This window comes from Dermacentor andersoni, chromosome 5 (assembly GCF_023375885.2).
Source record: "Dermacentor andersoni chromosome 5, qqDerAnde1_hic_scaffold, whole genome shotgun sequence".
NCBI classification, from domain to species: Eukaryota; Metazoa; Arthropoda; class Arachnida; order Ixodida; family Ixodidae; genus Dermacentor; species Dermacentor andersoni.
The window spans coordinates 18868542-18887717 of record NC_092818.1 but is presented as its reverse complement, the minus strand read 5'-3'; the positions used below and the strand labels follow the sequence as shown (position 1 = coordinate 18887717).

At 49.8% G+C, this 19176-nt stretch overlaps 1 protein-coding gene across 4 annotated transcripts in view; it reads right to left on the bottom strand.

Moving 5' to 3' along the window:
• LOC126529930 (uncharacterized) overlaps positions 1 to 19176 on the bottom strand; it is a 150315-nt gene that overhangs the window by 74489 nt on the left and 56650 nt on the right. For 3 of the 4 annotated variants that reach the window (XM_050177393.3, XM_055070133.2, XM_050177390.3), the window contains exon 2: positions 16111 to 16175. The gene's annotated coding sequence lies outside the window, so the exon portion shown is untranslated. Of the gene's footprint in view, positions 1 to 16099; positions 16176 to 19176 lie in introns of all 4 variants that reach the window. The other variant, XM_055070132.2, reaches the window with a different exon arrangement.

Sequence of the window (19176 nt, the reverse complement as noted above, 5' to 3'; positions counted from 1 at the left end):
CTCACAGAAAGTGAACATGGCAATTATGTCACCTCTGCTGTCTACAATACGGAAAAGCATAGCCTTCCGAGATTAGTTTCGATCACTCGCTCTAGTGTGCATCCGACGACGTAAACTAAAGCCCAATTAGACAAAAAATCAGGCAGGTTACACTGCCAAGTGTTACATCGACCGCTCCGGGCCATGAGATGCGATCTTTCTGCGAAAATAGCAAGAACCAAGCAGCGGTAAGCGCAAAATCCTTTTACGACATTTAGAGAAAGCCGCAGTATGCCCAAAGTATCGTTGTTCCTTTCTACGTGTCCAGTGCAGCGAGGGAAGAAGGCGCCAAGGCACCTCGGGCACGTGCAGAGCGGGCGGTGCTACAGCGCTCGAGCGCCTTTGTTCATGGCCGCTGTAGCGCGCCGGCGAAATGGCCCGCCGATCGGAGCACGCCAGCCAGGCCGCCACACACGCAACCATGCGGACACGTCGTCGTCCCGCTCTCTCATTTTCTTCATCGACGCAGCGCCGTTCGAGCAGAACTTGCATTGTTGCCCCCCCCCCCCCCCCCTCGCACCGAACTGCTCCAATTCTCGGCCTTCGCGAAAGGCAAAGCACGTCGAGGCGTAAAACGCTAGGCAGCACTCGCCAAGGGAGGACCTCTCCCCGCACAACTGCCAAGGTTTGCGCAAACGCGTGTCATTACAGCCTGTCTGTCTGGCGCGCGCGTGCGCGGTCATTCAGAACCGAGAGGCGGCGCGAGAAAGCCAAGCTGCGCGGACAGACGACCGGTTTCCGAGATCGGCACGACGCCCCGAAAGTTTGCGCGGCGGCTACCGTTTCAGACGCAGCACAGCGGGTAAAGGCATAGCAGAGCGTGATGACTGAGATTCGAAAGCGTCTTCTGGAAGGAGATCCTCGTTCATCGTCACTGCACATACGGCTTACCCGAGCAGACGCACCAGTCAAGTCCTCGCAAGCTTGGCAGCTTTATAAGAAACAGCCGCGCGACACGCCGTTACGTCCGAATGACGCCTTGTGCGAAGCTTTTTGTGCGCTCTATGGTTCGCCGAGATCCTTTTCTTTTTCTTCACGTTGGCAGTACGTTGTCGCGCTGATGGCGCTTTACGGTCCTAATGCACAGAGAGAGAGAGAGCGAGAGAAAGAGCAGATTCGGAGCGCGCTCGTCAATCATCTCCGCAACGGAGCCAGCTGTTCATTTGATTTCCGTAATGCGTCGCGCGGGCTGCGAGGCGAGTGAAAATCTTGGAGTCAAATTGTCGACGACCATTTCCGAGTGCAGTACGTAAGGATAAACAGTCGTGGCAACTGTGTTCGCGAAATGACCGAGTTGCGCCGAGCACCGCGACGTCGTCCGCTGCGGGCGCCGATTCCGAACGCAGCGAAGCGATCACGGGGCGCAGGCCCGCAACGAGAACGTCACAGCGGTCACCATGCCATCACTTGGCCGCTCGCCGCTCAAAAATCCAAAAGCAACCTGCCGCAGTAAGGGTACGGCGCCTTCGTGTCTCACTTAAACGTTGCCTGGCCACGACGAATGCGCAACCGGCCGCGGTGTACACATCTCAGTCAGATACGGCGTTGCTTCCGGTCTAGATATCGCCGGTTCGATTCCCGGCCGCATTTCCGTGGAGGTGAAACGGGCTTACATATATACTTAGGTACACGTTAAAGAATGCGGTCCACGCAGCCGGCTTCCTTTACTGATTCGTTAACGCTAGCCACCCGCTGCAATGCACAACGGATACGCGGGGACATTGCTTTTTTTTTTTCTTCCCCCCTTTTCTTTTCGAAGAGAAATAGCGTTGGCGTTTCGCTCCAGTATGCACCGTGTCTCAAGGGAGTTTGCTTAACCGGCAGAAGGCAAATGCAGAAATGGCCAGTGAGGTCGTCGGGTGAGCGCAGGCATAGGGTCCACACAGGCCAGCTGCCGACCGCAGCCCTCTCCCCCTCCCGTTGACGAGTGCAGAGGCGCACCTGCACGAAAAACAGTGAGCTCTTTCCGCGTCGCATCACGGCAGACTACATGCAGCCGCTCTCTCCTCCTCCCGCGCCGACCTTACACCGCCTCTCCGCGGTGCAGGGCATCGCCGTAGCCTTGACAGTTCAGTACGCGCGCTGACAGTTCAAGGCGCGCGAGCGCGAGCTTCGATCGACCACGAAGGCGTTGAACGCACGCCATCATCGCGCGTAATCGCGCCGTGCTAAGGCCTCGCAAGGCCGCAAAGGCAAGAGAGCGAGCGAGATCGAAAAGCGACAGCGCCGCACGCAAAGCCGCGCACAGCGGAGGGGGGACTGCCCGGCGCCGCCAACGAAGGGGGCGGGGGGGGCATGCGCACTGCGTCAGCGCGGATGTGACGACCGCAAGGAATGCTACAGAAAAGAAGAAAAGCGAGTGGCACCCCAACGAGGCAAGAGCCGGCCACTACGGCGATAAGAAGCGGCGGTGTCATCCGGGCTTTAATCCTGGCAAGCTGCTGATCGAGCTGCACACCTGACGAGGGGTGCAGTGCTCATGTAAAATAAGCAAAACAGTGACACAACGATTATATATATATATATATATATATATATATATATATATATATATATATATATATATATATATATATATATATATATATATATATATATATATATATAGATATATATATACTTTTTTCCCATTGTCATAGGGTTGTTCAATCCTCCCAGGCCCATTCTGTGATGTTCCCGCACAGAATTCATCCCCTTTTCACTGTGATCTTATCCTCCCTCGCCTGGGATCCGCACCCGCTGCTCGAAACGCATCGACACCTCGAATTTATGGACCCGCCAAGTGCTCTGCACTGTGCTGACGCACTAAAAGAACGCGTGCAAGGAGCCAAAGAGAGAGAGAGACAGAGAGCGTAAAAGGCGAACATACAGCCCCACCACACTCAGTGGCGTAACCACGGGAGTGTTTGTATGTCACGAACACCCCCAAAGTTTCGTTCTTGCGAGAACAGCGAATAGGTTACGAACAGGCGGGAAGCACCACGCAAAATTAGCGCCGGCTGCTCTACTTCCGCGACTGCTACCCAGCAGTGAGGAGGAGGAGGGCGAGAACGAAAGTGGGCATCTACCCTCCTCCTCCTCGTCGTCCACTCGCCCGGGCGACCGTTCCTAACGAATTGCGATTGGCGGTTGGGCGCTTCATGCCGACATGTGCACCTCGCTTAAAAAAGAAAAATTACTCTCTCTGCTGTGTATCAGGCCAGTGCAGCATGCTTCTGAATAACAGGCACGCGTTGTCCGCCTAATTGACTGACTGGCATGGAACGTTCCACGGGCAATGAATGACGCCGTAGTGGAGGTTCCTGACTCTGCCACAACAAAATTTCGATTGTAAGTTTATTCAGACAACGTGTGTGCAACATGCCCACGATGTGTGACAAAAGGAGGCAAGCGCTATGCATGCCTCCTGACAGGTGTCATCACTCCATTCCGGACAGAGCATTGGACAGTCGGTTTCAACACAGGAATCGCACCGCAACGCGCCACCACTGCGCTGGACCAATGCATTAGCGTTCCACGTGTACTTTCGCCGTGCACTGCGCGAAAGAGTGCTTTTTTTTCCGCAACGTTAACTGGGACGTTAACGCACCTATCCGCAAGATTGGGGATACCTGGAAGCTAACACTGCAGTTTCACAATTCCTGCTCAGTGCACATGCCTGCACGGAACGGCAAGTAAATAAAGTTTTGTTTGCAAGCATCAGTTACAATCAGTGACTATCACACGTTTACTGATGTCTGTCACCGCTATTAATGCGTTGCCTAGAAGAAAAAAAAAACATGCTGTTATCTTTAAGAAGTTCGGGTCTTCCTATTATGAGCAAACTGGAAATTTCGCGGAAAGGGGACGGTTGCATGTAACGAAGGTACCAAAGCGAGACGGCTGCTACAGCTACCTACATGCTAAAAGGAATTCTCAACTTAACCAAAGTACTACGTACTACACTTATGGACCACCATTAGAGTATCAGCAGCTTATTATACGAAGGGCTGTTAATTCTTATATTTAAGGCGCTCTCCGCATACTACAAATGCAGCGGACGTACTTAAAGCACTCGACACACTGAACATCTGTGATCTAATTAACGACGTATATAACCTTGTTCATACTTTAGCTCATTCGTAGGAAGTTTCAATTATCTACAATGACACTGCGTCGGCATCTGAGAAATAGATGAACGCACTCGCCACCGTTTCCTGCTAGCAAAATTACGCGCATATTATTGGCAATTTACATTGGCAAAGTTAAGATAACGTCGATTCTAATGTGATATATTTTCCTTCATTGCACTTGTCTAAGGAAGCTGTATGTATCACGTGTTAACCAAAATCTAGGTTAGATTTTGATATTTGTTCGTCTTGTTAATCGCTGTGAATGTTTCTACTAGCTTATTATGTAACTGTATATGTGGTTTTCTGTAGATTAATTTTCAGACCCACCCTTCTGCGTTGCCTCTCCAGGTCAGTGAGCATGCATTGCAATTGGTCTCCTGAGTTACTAAGCAAGGCAATATCATCAGCGAAACGCAAGTTGCTAAGGTATTCTCCATCAACTTTTATCCCCAATTCTTCCCACTCCAGGTCTCTGAATACCTCCTGTAAACATGCTGTGAATAGCATTGGAGATATCGTATCTCCCTGTCTGACGCCTTTCTTTATTGGGATTTTGTTGCTTTCTTTGTGGAGGATTACGGTGGCTGTGGAACCGCTATAGATATCTTCCAGTATCTTTACATATGGCTCATCTACACCCTGATTCCGTAGTGCCTTCATGACTGCTGAGGTTTCGACTGAATCAAATGCTTTTTCGTAATCAATGAAGGCTATATATAAGGGTTGGTTATATTCCGCACATTTCTCTATCACCTGATTGATAGTGTGAATATGGTCTATTGTTGAGTAGCCTTTACGGAATCCTGCCTGGTCCTTTGGTTGAAAGAAGTCTAAGGTATTCCTGATTCTATTTGCGATTACCTTAGTAAATACTTTGTAGGCAACGGACAGTAAGCTGATCGGTCTATAATTTTTCAAGTCTTTGGCGTCCCCTTTCTTGTGGATTAGGATTATGTTAGCGTTCTTCCAAGATTCCGGTACGTTTGAGGTCATGAGGCATTGTAGTTTTCGTTTGAGGCCTTTAAACAATATTATTGGGTCTCGGGAGATGTCTAAGTGTACGATGCATGCGCTTTAAGCTAAAGTAAACTTCGAAAAGCCAGAATGACCGCGAGAACCGCAGACGGCGGCGACTAGCCACCTTAAGTTTCCCACACTAAGTCTCCGCGACATCGCAGATTTCGAGAGCGACTGCCGGAAGCTAGTCAAAGGATTTTCAACGAAGAAATAATATAGAAAGCAAAGGCTTAACCCTAGTGCTTTTGGAAACGTCCGTGAAATAAAAGCGGTTCCAATAGGCGAAAATACAATGAAATTCAAGTCGTCACACTGATGTAATCGGCATCGCTATTCCGGGTGCGAAATACGAGATAAGAGACTTCGCTGCTCTCTCTTTAGCTAGGCTTATTATAATAAGTGCGAACGGTTCCCAAATGAACTAATGTCAGTCCAAACTGATGTGGTGCTTCTTTTAGAACTGCTATGCCCGTTCGGTCCACTATACGTTCAAGTGAAAACAGGAAAAAAAAAAATGCTGTGTGGCACACTCGACGTATTCAGTCGAAGGACTAAACCGGCAGAGCGGCAACTCAACGCGTGGTCATTGTTTTTTGAAGCATCGCGGTTTGCCCGCGAAGATGATAGCGAGCTTGCACGCAGAAGGGCTAGCTCCGGCGAATAAGAACCCGCGCCAGGGTTGGGGTTTCGGAAATTATTCAAGTACGCCCTTGCTGGGCGCACACTTGTAGCCGTCCGCCTCCAAGGGACAAAAATGAAGAAGAAAAAAAAAAAGCGAACGCTTTGCGTCAGTGGCTCTGCGAATCGAGCAAATTCCTCTCCAGCGGCATTCGCAATGCCGCATCACAGATTCAGGGGTGATCCTCTTGCGGGTGCTCGCGTAGCCGGCGGGTCGACAACGCGAGAGACGTGCTCGGCGAAAAACAAAGCGATAAATAAGCGAGGGGAGACCTTGGGGAGGTGGGGGGGGGGGGGGGTCATTTTGGCGCCACGGCGCGCCTTTTGCTAAACAGCGAGGGAGGAAAGGCACAGACAGCGACGCCGCCCCGGCTGCTTTTCTGAATTTCAATCGGGGCGCAACGAGCCGCCACGCAAACTGCTATGACGTCAGCCGTGGCGGCGACAGGTGACCGCCGCGTGTTGACTTGTTTTGCTCGTTCCCGACCGAGATCTGAACACAGCGCGCGTCAGTACACACCGCGTCACGGGCAGAAAGCTTTCACGGGGGAATTCCCCGATCCGCAACAGCGACGTGTGCCGTCTCCCTCGCCATGCTGCGCGTATACATTCCTGAAAACTTTAGCGTTACCTTTTTTTCGAAGTCAGTGCACCGCACTTCGCATCCAACAATCTCGAGCCTCTCCGCTCGCCTAAACCGTCGCCTATCCTCCCGGTAACCACACAGAGTACAAACGGCCACAACTTGTCACTCGGCGGTTTTAAGTACGTCCGGTAGAAAGCTCGCTTTCCGTCCGATCCCACGTCTAAACCAGGACGTCTAAAGTCAGGTCACATCGAATTCACATCGGTCACATCTAATTCTCGTAAGCGCTCTCCTCGTACGCCCGCCAAGATGTCACGCTTGTGGGCGCTTATACATATATATATATATATATATATATATATATATATATATATATATATATATATATATATTGAGCAGGGTAAACCAAACTAGGAAGGAAAATCATGCAGGAACTCTAAAAATTAACAAAAAAAGAGAAAATACTGGCGATAAATGCGCCAGTACACCAGCCATAGCCTTTGTCAGGCAATGAAACAGCCTTTCTAGGAGGCCATAATTGGTACTGTTTGTGCTTCCGTATACGCACACTTGATCACGAGAAGGCAGGCGTTCGATGAACATGATACAGTTGTCAAGTCGACGAGTCCTTGTGAAGTCAGCGCCTTTACCGTAATGCGTATTCACTTTTTTGTCCTCGTCTATATAGTAGGACTGCTTCATCTTACCCGAGAAACAGGTATGCCCCATGCATCTGATCACGGAGCTGTCCGCGTAGGAATTCGAATACGAAGGCTCTTAGCTGACTCGGCAAAACTTGAAGCTATGGGGTGAGCAGTGAGGATCTGTCAAGGTTTGGCACTATAAGCCCTATAGTATTTGACACGGTGGCGGACGCTCCGAATCAACACAGTGCAGTAGAAACGGCTAGGCACAGCCCACAGTCCACTAAGCTAACCACTAAGAAAACGAATATAACCGATTATTTTTCCTTCGTTTTTATCATAGAGTAGCGACTGACGTAATCAACTGGACATACAGTCGGCTACAGTTGTGTGCGGGACATGGGATTTGCGCTTAAAGCCGAATTGCCTGGGCACACACTCTCGAATTCACAGTCTCAATCTGTAGATTTTTTTTTTTTTTTTTTTTTTTGCGAACTACAAAGGCTATACATTATAAGGTCCATGCTTTCCCCACGGTTTAACAAAGCGGAAGTGTATATTTGTCGTGGAAGCCTTGTCTCGTTACTTTTGTGACCGGCTGTACATATATACCCGACTTATTTCGGCATATATACCTAACTTATTTTGTGGGTCTTTGTGTCACGTTTCAGTGATAACCTATGGGCTGAACATTGACTGCGCGTTCTTTTCAACGGTGGACCCCGATGAAACTGCAGTTCCTGCGGGCAGCGTCGGAAGAAAGTGCTGAAGCGCCGACTGGCAGGGTGTCAGGATTGGGGGCTCAATCCATTCGCTCGTAACCCGTTATCAAGATTGGAGTCCGGCATGAATTCGAAGGTAGCTGGCCCATGCCGTCGTCCAACTTATCCACGCTGAGGACGTTGATGAAGGGAAGGACTGCTTCTCATCGAGAACGAGGAATACGGGTTTATTTACAGTATTTACATGCAGTTCATCAGTCTAGCATGACTGCGAGAGAAAGTACGTCAGTCTAACACGACTGCTTGAGGGAGTGTCTCAGTCCAACATGAGTGGTTAAGAAAAGTGTGTCCAGCAACCGCACAACAGCGGCTTATATCCACTCGGTCCCCCTTGATTCCAAGGGAACGGAAACGTTCGTCCAGTCATTGTAAACGCGCCGCCTCTCCTCGGGACGGCTTACGCACACACGCACACACACACACAGGTGCACGGTCCGGAGCCGACGTCAGAGGGGCTTCGTAGAACTCGGAGCTAACCTGGGTAGCGCGCCCGAGTAGCCATTGTCCTGCGTCTTGGTCGGCGCATCGGAAGAGGCCTTCGTCGACGTTCCCGCGGCAACTCCCCCACTCATAGCAGAACAGGGCGGCGTTGGCTGGTTCGGTAACAATAGTTGGCCCGCCGAACACATTCAGTCACAATGGCGACTTAGTGACGCCGTGGCTAGAGGTTTGCGGCGGTGCTCCAGGAAGCGTTGACGCCCGTTGTCGCAACTGGCTGGCAACACTTGCACCTCAGCTGGGCCGTTCTTAACAAGGGTTACCTTCAGTATAACGAGGATCGCGGGTCAATATAGCAAAACACAGGGACAGAACAATGTTGGGAACCCCTAAACCCGAGGAAACTTAAAAAGCAGTGGACACAGCAGCGAATTAGCTTCAAGAGGGAAGACTTGGCCAAGTAACGAGGCATGTCGAGGGCTATATACGTATATCGGCAAGAAACCGTTGGCGCTTCACTGCGGTGGCAAGGGGAGAGAGAAATGTCTGTCCGTAAAAAGTCGGGCGGACGATACCGGGGCAGACTACACACAATACGTCAGATGAAGCTGCGCGGGACTGATAAAATCAGCGTGCAGAGGATGTGCATAAGAAACGCCGACAGCGCGGAGAAATCGAACGACGGAAGAATGGTTGCGTATGCCCATTAACTCTGATCGAGTACCGTATACTTCACGGCAGCAAGTGCTGTGGCCAAACGCAAAGGCAAACAGAATATGCTCTTTTTTTTCCCCACTCATTTCATTGTACGAAGCCCGTGCGCTCCGGCAGACTTTTTCCAAGCGATCGTGCGAGTTGGCTGGATAACTATGCGCTGAAATGTGTTACCCTTGGCAACTATACGTATGGAGTCAACTACAAAGTTTTAAGAGACACGAGATCTGAGAAAAGGGTGAATATCTGCGCAGCCTCAGAACGCAACCTACAGTATTCGCATTTACAGCCTCTGCTGTACGTGTGAACAACATCGTGATATTCGGTTTTTTTACTGACTGCTGTTACAGGCTGCTCGGAAATTGATCGTTTTCCGAGATCCCATAGTCCGAAAACTTTTGTGGTTGACTGTACTTCGGCGCTACCCGCGGGATCTCGCTAGTTTCTCGACTTTGAGCCCGACGCTTCGCACGGCTTGCGCCTTGCGTATCGTGGGGGCCGACTGTGTCTTCGGGTTTACCCCGATAGTGCACGCATGCCTGAGTAGTAATCGAATGAACGGGAAATCGGGCGAGCTGATAATCGATGTGAGCAGAGATAACATCGCAGATCACGGTTACGCAACTTTACGGTCTTCATCGACGGAGAAGCGCCTTTGTTTCAGCGCCTGTCACGGTTAATGCGCGCTTCCGTTTTTCCGCGCACCGCTCTAAACGCGTCACACTCTCACGACACCCGCCGTGGTGGCGTGCACTGTCTTTGGTATTGCGCTGTTAAGCCCGAGCTTGCGGCGACGAAATACCGGCCGCGATGGGGGCGAAAAACACGCGTCTCCCGTGCGCTGGACGCCGGTCAAAGAACCCCAGGTGGTCGAAGTGAACCCGAAGTCCCCCGATACTTACAATCATACCGCGATTTTGGCACGTGAAACCAAAGAATTTAAATTTTTTAGCTCTCATGACCTTCCTGTTGAGAGAACGATGTGAGGCAGCCGTACATACACTGCTCAAGTGTAGTTTCAACACTTCATCTGTGCTTATATGACGAATATTGTTTGGTGGCGACCGAGGAAATCAAGGCCAGTCTACGTTTTCTTTAACTCACCGCCCAATTAAGGCGCAATGCCATGTCGGGGATTTCTAAGTACTCTTTCTATTTCGGCCGTTCTAACGCCGAGAAACATTTCCAAGCTTAATTGACTGGTATGGATTTTTTTCCTAACTTCGTTGCGTCAGAAGTTGGTTAATTAATCCTGCCTAATTATCTAATTAAGGATAATACAAAAATTAGCTTGACACACTATGCATACAAAAGTGAGCAGCATTTGGTCGCGTCGTCTTAGAGTACATCGGCATATTTTTAAAATCTGGTAAAGTTAGCTGAAACATCCTGTATAGCTCATAGGTTAACGCCACACTAAGTAGGAGAACGTTTCTATACATTTGAAATGCTTTTCTTTTTCTTTTTGAGCGGATGTTGCACGAAGTAATGTTTTGACGCAACACTCGCGGAATGTAAGTAACGTTCGACAGCTCACAACAGTTCATTAACGTTCGACACTTAAAAAAGAAAGAAAGCAGTAGGCACGAGCTCACGTATACAGCGATGTGTGTATATGACAACGGAAACGACACAGGCGAATATATATATTTGCTAAGCCCTAGCTATAGTTCATCGGCAAACGAACTCGTTTCGAAGTGCTCGTAACGGAGCTTTTCGCACTTGTTTTACGTTAAACGGGCAGCAACGGACAAAACGTAACTGTTTCTGGCCGGGCCATTGACACCTCTTTCCAGTACGCGCCTTTTTTCTTTCTGCACAGAGCGACAATAAGCCCGTCTCGCGGCGTCCAAAATCCACGGACCCGTCAGTTTGACTACAAACACAATGCAACGCAGTGTACTTCCTGCATCCCAAATGCAATCTTCATTAATACGCTTTCTAGCTGTATATGCATTCTTATATTTCTGCATTTTGCTGCGTAGGCTTCACTGCCCGCTTTTTAACCTGCAGCTCCCAGAATTTCACCTTGCACCCAGTTATGAGGAAATCCGCAACACGGAGAAAGTTTCGTGAACGGGAAAAGAACTGCCGCCCATCCGACATATTTGCGAAAGACTACAAGAGGTTCGCTGCTGGCACGACTGCAACGCGAGCACTTGTACACTGCGTTTCTCCTGGCTAGATGACGTAGTAAAGCAACTGCCTCAGAGGGTCGTTATACACAACTGCGAAGCTCTCTTGTCTGGTGAGTATAATATGTAGTATACTCGTAAAAACGCGAAATGTACGAAACGCGGGTACACGAAGCGACACGGGAAATCCATACGAGGTTCCCAGACAGAAAAGCTTCGCAGTCGTACACACCGAGACAAGCTGCGTCCCGCGTCAATTACGAGTGCGAACGTGCCACGTGATCGGGCATACCAACGTTGGCGTCTCTCGCACCGCTGCCCATCGCGCGCTCTCGAAAAGTCGGCGAGCGAGCGCCTGCGGGTCTAGCGGCTCGAGGCGACCGCTTCCGCAACGCGCGCACGCGATCTGCATGTTTGTGCAGCAGCAGCGCGACGTTGGAGGTGCGAGCACCAACGTAGTGGCACTGGTCTAGCACGTGTTCGGGCAAACGTCTCGCCGCCCGATGCAGCGGCCCGAGAGGCGCCCTTTCGAAGCATCGAGCACGGTGGTGCCCGCGGCTCGACGCCCGAAGCGCGCGTCGCGCTTGCGCACCGCTATGCACGTGTGACCGCGCAGGTGAAATGATCGCGACTACGCGCAGGCAGAGCAGCCGGCTTGCATCCGCTTTATCGCAAACAAAATACAAGTAAACAGGCTTGGAACAAGCGTCGGTTGACTTCTAACCGCATTGCCATGGCGCGCACCGAACGTAAAAACGCGGTGTCGCCATTCTCGACGGCCACGGTCAAGGGCAGCGAGGGACGTTGCTCCATCAAGCCTCTCGCCCCCCCGTCGCGCGCACTGAAACAGGTCAACGGAGAAAGATGTAGAAATGGCCGACGCAAGCGTATCCGCCAGAGGTGTGGGCCTCCACAAAGTTCCCGAGAGACAGCATCGGCGACATCTTCGCGTGCCCACGTACCAAATTCCCGTACGCAAGGCCGCCAGATACCCAGTACGTTTAGGTCGGCACTGCGTGACATGGCGCTAGATTAGAAAGCGCTCCGTCGACAATAGAACTGAGTCTCGCATGGACACAAAGAGGAACACGAAGTCTATCGTTTTAAAACAACAATCTTGACTTTCGCAATAATTAGTTGGTTACTAGAAAGAAAAAAGAAAATCGACGCTTCATTTTCTTAATTTCCCGCGGAAACACGAGCGCCGGCAAGTCCGTGTGACGTCACAAATGTCGAGTTTATTATTATTTCTTTCGCTCCCGCATTTGGGCCGGTGTGGCTCACTACGGCTGCTCGAAACTCGCCACGATTACATTTTGTTTCGTGGTTAGTTAGAGCCGTTTTGTGCTTTAAAACGTGTGGTACTCGTTTTGCCGGGCGCATTTAGACAGCACCGAGTGGAGGGCTATTTCGGTTCTCGGATGTCATTCCGCACTTTTGCGAACTGGCGCCCAAGATTAGCAGCGCTCAGCCTTTGCGTCATGGCTTTCGGGTGCAAAATTAAGTCCTCTACGGCAACCCCGGTCGTTTACTTCGTCTGCCTACGCAGCTATCGTACGATTACTCGTAACTGCAATTCTGGTATGCTTCAGAAGCCGTTGTCTTAACAACACCTGAAATCAAGGACAGATGTTGGACTTCTCGCGTGAACTGTAGTTGTCAGGTCTGATTTGTTTGAGTGAGGTCTGGCAGTTCGAGAGGTGTGCAGAAGGCACTTGCAGCGTTGTGCGCGGTTAGACAATGGTTGCTCTGTCCAGTTTGTCTTAGGAGCCTCGAAGCCGTGCGTGATGCGTGTTAGTGGGGAGTGCCAGGAAAGAAGGCTGTGCTCCCGAGAGCTTCGCCTCCAGACCCACGGATCAGCCTGCTGACCAGCCACATCAATTCAGCCGAGCCACGCTGATCAGCCCGTCCTCCTGATGCGATGTTTAGTGGCGGGGGTGCTGTTGTGCCTGACGGTCCTTTTAGACCAAGGACGCTTCACCGCCAAACTTTGGAACGCTGTTGTGACGTCGCCCCTGCAGGCAATTACGCTCCGACCACTGACCCCGGTCGGTGGTAGGAGTAATACCTGTATTTCTTCTATCCTGTAATAATACCAACATAGTTATATCCTGTAATAATACCTGCAAGTTTTTCTTCTATCCCTCAACTTGTCCTGATAACTGCCCCGGCACGACACCAACTCGAGATCACATCGGCCACGCAACCTGTACTTCGCTCCTGCTTTCTTCCTGCCCCCCCCCCCTTTTTTTTTCTTCTGTTTATTGGCTAGTTACTATGCCTCTCCTCACGGGCGGATTTTCTCGTATTCTAGAAGGTATACTAATACAGCTGAATATTTTTCCTTCTCTTTCGTCGTCCCTTTGAGCCTTTGGCACGTAACCCCCCCCCCCCCCAAAAAAAAAAAATTCAATCCAGCTATATAATCTGCAGTCAGGAAGGACGTTCCCACTGCATCTCGTGCGTAGTCATTAAAGGAGTACTGACACAAAAATTTGAAGTCGAGATAACTTGTGATATCGATTTAGTTGGTCACACACACATCGTCTATAAAATATCAGCGGCGAATATCGCTTAGAACATATTTAAAATATATTTTAAAGTACGTGCGCGCAGCCAACCGCAAAACAGAGCACCTCGCGACATTGACATCACGCGGGATTGTGAATAGCCAAGAAAACGCCACATCATGTGGCTACGTCACGAATTTTCGTCGGCTGCCATGCGGCTTACATGTGCTCTTCTCTTCTGTTTATGCTTGTTCTACCTGTTGTACTTGTAGTGGGACGCTCTCCGTGTCGCTGCAACTGCAGTTTTTGTCGTGTCCATCGGGATATTTCCCACACTATCAGCTTGACTGCTCTGCCACAACGTTCAACGCCGATTTGTTGTGCCTTAATTACCATTGATCGTGGCCGATGCGATGGTTTTGTTGAGGTTCATCCTCGCCATCGCCGGCCGCAATATCTGAGTCGCTAAGTGATTGGCCACGTCTAAAGCGCGAGACACATGGTGCGATTTTCCGTGCGATCTGTCGTACGGCGCGTCGTGTGCGACTTGCCGCATGCGCCGATTCGGGGCACATGGTACGAATGAGCGAGCGGCGGGTAGCTCCGCATGAACCGGCGCCCCTGCGTGGAAGTTCGGAATGCTGCGTAACTTCGAACAGAAAGTGAAAGCAACCGTATTTGCACAGCTATCTTGTTTGAAACAACCGATGACAATATAAACACGTCTATGCGAGCACTGTAGACGTGTTTCCGCAAGGCCGCGTTAGCAGTATCGGATCCGTTGACAGCCGCCGATGGCCAGGAGCCGGCAGGCATAGCTCGCTGGGCCATCGAATCCGACACCGGTTGCGCTTGTGACACGATCGCTTGCAGCTCGTATAACGAAGCGCCTATGTTAGTCGGCATAACGTGCACACAGTTATGTCACGCTTAAATTGCAGCACATTTGATCTCACTGGCACCGACAGAAGCGAACGAGCATGCCAGGCGAGCTTGCGATCGCTGGGAGACGATGTAGGCCTAGCTCGCCGGCCGTCTATCCGGGGCCGAGGGTCCTTGCGATGCGTCCGCAGCTCGTAATAAGGCACCTAAATTCGTCAGCACAATCAATGTCTGAACATTTATGTTTCTCTTAAGTGAAAATACGGTTAGTTTTCCCGGTGCCGTTAGTATACCGATGAGTAAACACGCCAGTCAGGCGAGCCGCTTCGTATACAGAAGATTGCTGGCGCGTCTGCGCTTACCGCGTCCGAGTAGAAATCACGCCAACGATTTACTATTTCGCACAACGTTTTATAACTCGCACTCTTTCGAGGTCACTTTATTCTAGAAGTTATTTCGTGTCAGAAACAAATTGTAGCCGATTTATGTGCCGCCGTCAGCGGCGAAAGAGGCCCGCGTTTCGACCAGGGAGAAAAAAAAAAAAAAAGACATGATCAGAGCGGCGAGGCGCCCGCTCGCCGGCCTCGCCCCGCCGGGTCTACCACGTGGCCATGACGTTCACGCTACCGGCGCTGTCATTGGCTGCGGTCGTCCGACCGATGCGGTAGTCGCACGACAATATTCAGCAAGTTGGTCGCGCACGCTGGCTGCGCGTCAGAGCACACGTCATGGCATTTTGCGAACACGTGACCACTTTGTTTACATTCCCGTTTCTCCCGTCTCGTTGCTCTCTGGAAACGAAACTTCGACTGGTCGCTACAAAAAAGACTGCAAATAATTACCTGTCGCGCTCTGAAGTAAATGAGGTTTCGTGCCGTGATTATTGGGTCATTAAAGTCATTATTGGGTCACTTATTAAAGCAGAAAAACCACGTGGATTTTCTTCTTTTTTTTGTGTCAGTACTCCTTTAAGCAGCGCAACTAACTATCCCAGCTGCAAGCTTTGCTGTAAACGCTTATCGTCGGCCCCGGAGGAGCTCAAGAGAAGTACAGTTTACGTGTGTACCAATTTCTGGCAGTTATTCAGGACCGCAGAAATACATATACCGCCCAGGATTCGCCATCGAAGATGCGCCACGTTTTACCTTTTCTCGTGCCTTTCTACGAGAGGCATTGTGTGCGGAGACGAAATCAAATGTTTGTTACTAGTCGCCTGAGCAAGCATCCAGTGTACTGCTGCTCCCGGTAACTCGATTGGTTGTTATGGTTGTGATTACGTCACCCTTTGAAAATTAAAGTTACGACCAATACGTGAATACTTCAGTGAATACTTCAGTTCATACACGGTCCCCTTGCAAGAAAACTGAAAATAATGAGAATAACCCCGGTTATTTTAAAGGTGTCTGTCCTCGAGCAGTCTCCCCACGATGCACAACCAGCTCTATAGCTTTCGAAAACACCAAGAAGGAGCGCCTTCAATTTAACGCAACTTGAGCGGCTTAAAGGCTCCCGAGAAATGTTTTGTCGGGCTCGCAAGCGCTGCGGAGCGGAAGTTCGCTCACCGCGTGCTCACCTCCTCTGGCTGCGGCCACGTGGCACCGTCGAACCACGCACGTGAGCGGCGCGCGGGTTGGCAACCTGCAGCGAAGACAAACAAAGAATGGCAAATGGGTTGTACACACGCGAAGTGCTGCTATGTTTCAGATGAATCATTTATTTCTATTTTTTGTTTACATGCACTATCTCGGAAAAGAGCCATGGCAGGAGTGGGTACACGGATAGCAGAAGTTGAGATCCCAAACCATCGTACTTGTAATACACAAGGAAAATGTTAGGAGAGGGATTAAGGCAGGGTTTACGAGCGTAAACAGTAACGCAATGCATGAAATGGAAGACCAGCATACATGCTGAGCATTCTCTTGTGTGAACTCTTTGGATGGAAAATATCTAAGCCAACTATCGTATTTATTCCTCGCCTATATACAGGGCCGTGCACATTTCGCTTAAAGTTAATTCCGCAGAAACATCGCATTTTGGAGTCTACGTCGTTCAGTGTAGCACTTGGCACAAATATTGACCGATTTTTAAGAAAGAAATGGAAGAAACCAGTGCCAGAAACAAACTTGTTATGCTAATAGACAGTGGGCAAACAATCAACGCTGGCGAACATAAAGTACTATAGGTGCCACACTTCCAGCACACTTGGAACGCACAAGCAGATAACCTTTGCAAAAAACTGCCTGCGCCTACTGGAACCAGACACGATGTCCAGATACCTTATTATTCCGCCCCAAGTTAAACGACAAATCTACCACGAACATATTGCCTTGCACTTAAATTATTGTAGCCTTGCATGGGTGACTGACTACCACAAAAACTAAGCTTTTTTGAAAATTATCACTTTACAGAAAACAAAATAATTCGTCACATTAGTAATCTCGATTACATGACTCCCACACGAGACACATTCTGTAAGCACAGCATTGCAAGAGTAGAAAACTATACCATTTTCGCATAGTGGGGACTTTTTATTTTTCCACAGGCAAACTTCTGCAATTCCAACCTTTGACGTCGAAGCTACCAGAACATGGCAGTAAATTGTGCACGCGTAAAAAAAAACAAAAAACAAAAGGAACATGGATCATTCCCCGATTTCAAACAAATTACACATTTCAGTAAATACAACATAATATTCTTTTTATTTAAATTATGGGGTTTTACGTGCCAAAACCACTTTCTGATTATGAGGCACGCCGTAGTGGAGGACTCCGGAAATTTCGACCACCAGGGGTTCTTTAACGTGCACCTAAATCTAAGTACACGGGTGTTTTCGCATTTCGCCCCCATCGAAATGCGGCGCCGTCGCCGGGATTCGATTCCGCGACCTCGTGCTCAACAGGCCAACACCATAGCCACTGAGCAACCACGGCGGGTTATTCTTTTTATTATTGCGATAGCCATTATATGGACAGTCCAGGCACATTTCCGCCGTCGCCGTGAGGTGTCGTATGAAGTCCAAGGGCGATAAAATGGTCGCCGCGTGCTGTACGCGCGAGTGAACGCGTACGAGGGTGAGCGGGCAAACGCGGCTCAATCTCGCGTGCGCGAGCCAGGAATGGATGGATGGATGGATGGATGGATGATTGAGGCTCAACCCTTTGAATCTGTTTGAATCCGGCGGCGGCGGCGCGCGCCACCTAGCAAGGCGGGCCAGAAGCGCGCCCTCTCCTGTCGCGCGGGAGGCACGGGGGTGAGGCGGAGGGGGGAGGGGATTCTTCTCTGGCGGCTGCTGCTTACGGTGCGGCCGTGCGGGCGCCATACCTTGGAAGGGATCTATTTGCGGCGTGGCCAAATTGCGCGTAGCGCCGGTAGCTTCGTATGCGCTGTGCTTTCGAAGTTTCGTTCGCGCTGAAGCGGGAGATGCACGAAGGTCAATTCGATCGCTGCTGCTGCCGCGATTCGTCACTCCAGCATTTTGACAGCGAGTTTCCGCGCTCATCTACAGCGAGGTGTGCTCATGTTTAACTGTGCGCACGTCACACCGTGCTTGTTTATTTATAGTCAAAACAAGTTGGCGGGCTAGTTGGTTTGAATCCGGGATATAATGTGTAAGCATGACTGAATGAGGACGCATGGATGGATGGATGGAAGGTAGGAGCGTTCCCTTTGAAACGGGGTGATGGCAGTTGTCACCATACTCAGCTTTCTATTTTGCCTTTTATTTTTATTAACCTGTGCTGTGCGTTATTAAAATTCTCGATTTCCTTTAAATACGTCTTCCTACCCTTTTAACCTTATGTCATCTCTCTGCTTTTGAGCCACCAATCCTCCAATCGCCTTTTGCCAATTTCCACCACATATTTATTTAAATGACTTATTATCTCTGAACCCTAGGGCCTCAGGAAGCGTGACTGTGGCCGCATCGACATCGGGATTGATACCATCACATTTTAGTATGAGGTGTTCTATTGTTTCCACAGATTTACCACACACAGTACATGTGTCTTCTTCTTCGTTAAATTTCTTTTTATAGCTCCGCGTTCTAAGACATCCTGACCTGGCTTCAAAGAGAAGGGCACTGCCTCTTGCGTTATCATAAAACGCTTCCTTCCTGATGTGCTGTTTCCAGCCTCGATATAATTCAACACTATGCTTCTTTTCCATTGAATTTTCCAATTTTTACCCTCCGCGTTTTTAACCTGTTGTTTAATGCTCTGTCTTTCTTCGTCCTCGTGTCTGGCATACTTACTCGTTAGCTTCCTAGTTCTTTTCCGTCATTGTGAGTCAACACTCTTTCTGTATAGGTATTTAAACACCTTAGCTGCCCACCTGTTATCGTCCAATTTCCTCAGGCGTTTTTCGTATAGGATTTTACTCTGAGCTTCCCGTGCTTCGAACGATGCCCAGCCCATATCTCCCTGTACTGCTTCGTTTGTGGTTTTCCCGTGGGCACCTAGTTTTAACCTTCCCACAGCTCTCTGATTTACTTCTAGTCTCGACTGAACCTCTGCCCTTAAACACAGGACCGCATTCCCGAAAGTAAGCCCCGGCACCATTACTCCCTTCCAAATACCTCTCAGTACCTCACACCTGTTGTACCCCCACAATGCCCTATGCTTCATTATCGCGGCATCTCTTC